Below are 3,987 nucleotides of genomic sequence, written 5' to 3' on the forward strand. Positions count from 1 at the left end.
TTAGGAGGTTAATTAGGAGCGTTCTGGGCTGCCACATGTGAGTTTCGACGTGAAACTCGGTCCCTGCCATTGTTGGCCGTGACCTTTTTACTTCCTTCGTACTCAAACTTACAGGCTTTTTCCGGTCTCAAAACCACCACCATAAGATTCGTAAGGTACGAAATAGGGGGGGTAGGGTTTTTTTTATTTCCTTTTCATGAGTGTTTCGCAGGTAGTCATGTGCTTCCCGCCGGAGAAGATGACCGGCACTGTTTCGGTGGCCTGTGTTTGCTAGGCTGGCGATCTGAACGTGGAGGCTTTTAATTGGACCATTCGAAAATTGAAAAGGAAGGTGTGCGCGCGCAAGAACCCTATTGGAGGGTCAACACAGAAACGTTCTCTTTCTCTATATCACTGGCGGATGCAGGGACACCAGTGGGGACCGGGTTTGACTTTCTTTTTGAATTCTCAGCATGTAATTTACCTTAACAATATAATATCTCAGGATCATAATAATTGCAAATGGAGAATCTGGCACAAGTGGTTAAGGAGAAGGGTTTGTCACCAACGAGTCCTGGGTTCAACACCCAGCGTCTCCCTTTATTATTTTATGCAATTTTCCTCCTAGATCATGTACGCACAGCCAATACATACCCACAATACCCCCTCACGCCACAACCGTCAGATCTCAATAGGATCAAATCCAACACTCTCAAGAAGGCAAGCACACAATGGATGTTCAAGGACCAGCAACACAGGATAACTGCCAGGTTTTCTATATCAATATTTTTATTTTGTTTTATTATTTATTTAGATTAAATATTAGATAAATAGTTTAAATGAATTAATTTTAGAAATAATAAAAATAGGGTTAGGGTTAGGTTAGGATTATAATTCCCGCGATTATTTAATTATTTCGATTATTCGACTTAATTGATAAAATTAATTTTAATTGATATTAAATCACAAAAAACCCTATAAAGGTGTAAGTGTTAGGGTTTGCCCAATCCCATTGCCCATTTGGCGAAGCATTAACCTTCAATTAATTCTCTCCTCGACCCGACTAAAGCTATTAGTCGCATTAGACGAGAGATAAAAATAACAAAACATTAACATTAATTCTCTTCTCGACCCGACTAAATCTATTAGTCGCATTAGGCAAGAGATAAAAATACAAATTAAAATACATTTAATTTGCTGCCCGCGACGATCAATCTATCGGTCTGATTAACCAGCAATGCCCCTTAATCCGTTAGCTATACTGATCAAATCTATTGATCATCGCATCTAACGGTGACATATTAAATCAGGGTTGTACGCCCAAAACCTTAAAACAACAAATCAAACTACGGATTTTTATCCTAGGCAATTCAAAATGCCTTGCAAACTCAAAACTACGATAGGCCATTCAAAAAACCTTCAAACCATTCAAACTCTAATTCTAAGGCGTACAATTCTGTGCCCGAACTACGTTGACTCTGATTCTCCCTAAGGAGATACGTAGGCACTTGGATAACCAAGGTGAGTCCCCTTCCCCATAAATCTCATCTTTGCCCTTTTCACTTCCTTAGCTATTAACCTATATAATTTTGTGTAGATGTTATTGATTGGCTGTATTTTTTGGTAAAACAAATAGTGTCTTTATCATGTCAAACCTGGTGTCATGACATGCATTGTTTTGAAGTTTTTCTTGTGCAGGCTTTTACCTGATGTCAAGACCGATGTCATGACATCCGAAGCTGCTGTGTTTTATTATGTTCTCGGTATGGTTGTTTGATCTGTTAAGACTTTGCGCGCCTCTTTTGGAAACTTTGGATATTGATTTGTTTCAGAACAGCTTTATGCGATGGTTATTCATAGGATCTTTGCTTTATGGAAATGGTCTTAATTAGGTTTAAAACTAATATTGGATCCAAGGCCCAGCTGTTGCAAGGTTATTTATAACAAGTGAAGAAGCTGCTGGACGTGCTTCTTTTTGGTTTTAGGGTTTGCCGTCCAGAAGTTTGCTGTTTTTCTATGTTAGCTTTCTTGTAAGCCAAACAATCATCATGATGATTGTCTTGGTCTATGCGTTATTGTTTTGAGTTGTAAGAAGTACTCAAAGCTTTTAAGCAAGAGTACTATTGTACTTGATCAAAGCTTTTAAGCAAGATCAAGTTGTGTTTTTGAAGAGTGTCTTCTTTAGTCATTCGTCTGTTAGGTCTTCATCACTGCTGTGATTGAGGGGGAGTGAGTAGGATCTCTGGTCTAAGTTGTTTAGATTGAAGTTGCATTGGGTAGATATTAAGTGAAAGGCGTAATATTGAGTTGTATTACCTTGAATTGATATTACTTATAGTGGACTTCCTCCCTGGCTTGGTAGCCCCCAGATGTAGGTGTGTTTGCACCGAACTGGGTTAACAATTTTCCTGTGTTGTTTTCTGTTTACACTTTGTTCATTTGTTTAAAAACATTCAGATAGTGATGTCGTGACATCCTGTAAGACATCGCGTGTCTGAGTCCAGAATTTCAATTGGCATCAGAGCAGGCACCCTGCCTGTTTTTACTGGGTGAGATCTAGGGAAAGTATTTTCTGGTTCGATGGACAAAGAAGGTGGTGGATTTATTATGAGACCACCCATTCTGGATGGCTCTAATTATGATTATTGGAAACCTCTCATGGGGCCTTTCTGAAATCTGTGAACAGCAAAGCATGGAGAGCTGTGAACAAAGGATGGGAACATCCTGTTATTGCTGAAGTATGTCAACAAGGTGAAAAGCAGAAGAAATACATAGCCCAGTTGGAAGCTAATAACAAAGAGCTTAATGAAACTATATCTGAACTGAATGGTGAAATTATCCTGCTACAATCCAAACTTGATCAGATGTCAAAATCTGTAAAAATGTTGAACAGTGGCACGGATATGTTGGAGGAGATCTTGCAGGTTGGAAAAAGTTCAAGAGATATGCCTGGTATAGGATTTATTGGTGCAAAGAAATATGTCCAAGATAGTAGCAGAACTAAACCTGAAGCTGAGATGTTGAAGCCGATGTCAAAACATGTGACTCAACATCACGAGAAAGGTAAAATGAAGAGAAAGTTTCAAAGATGGAGATGTCATTACTGTGGAAGATTTGGACACATTAAGCCTTTTTGCTTCAGACTATATGGATATCCAGATCAAACTCCTTCTTACAAACCTAAGCAGATCATGCCCATCCAGAAGCAACAATGGAAACCTAAAAGTATGGCTTTAATAGCCCATACATCTCTTAGAGTTTCAGCCAAAGAAGACTGGTATTTTGATAGTGGATGTTCCAGACACATGACTGGAATCAAAAATCTGCTTGTTGATATCAAGCGTCATTCTACAAGTTATGTAACCTTTGGTGATGGAGCTAAAGGAGAAATCAAAGGAGTTGGAAAATTAGATTGTTCAGGAGTGCCAAACTTAGAAGGTGTTTTGTTGGTCAAAGGCCTGACTACCAATCTCATAAGCATCAGTCAACTCTGTGACCAAGGATACCAAGTCAACTTCACCAAAGCTGAGTGTGTGGTTATTAATGAAGAAAAGGAAGTCGTAATGAGGGGTGTCAGATCCAAAGATAACTGCTACTTGTGGGTGTCTCATGAATCAAGCTATTCTACTGTTTGTTCTAAAGAAGAAGAAGCAAAGTTGTGGCACCAAAAACTTGGTCACCTTCATCTAAGAGGTATGAAAAGAATTATTTCTCTGGAAGCTGTAAGAGGAATTCCTAAGATACAAATTGATGAAGGAAAAATATGTGGTGAATGTCAGGTAGGAAAACAAACCAGGATGTCACATCCAAAGGTTAAACATCTGACTACTTCCAGAGTTCTTGAACTTCTACATATGGACTTGATGGGACCAATGCAAATAGAAAGTCTTGGAGGAAAGAAATATGCTTATGTGGTTGTGGATGACTACTCCAGGTACACTTGGGTAAACTTCATCAGAGAAAAGTCAGATGTGTTTGATGTTTTCAAGGACCTATGTCAAAGAATTC

Source organism: Vicia villosa, linkage group LG4 (assembly GCF_029867415.1).
Source record: "Vicia villosa cultivar HV-30 ecotype Madison, WI linkage group LG4, Vvil1.0, whole genome shotgun sequence".
Lineage (NCBI taxonomy): Eukaryota > Viridiplantae > Streptophyta > Magnoliopsida > Fabales > Fabaceae > Vicia > Vicia villosa.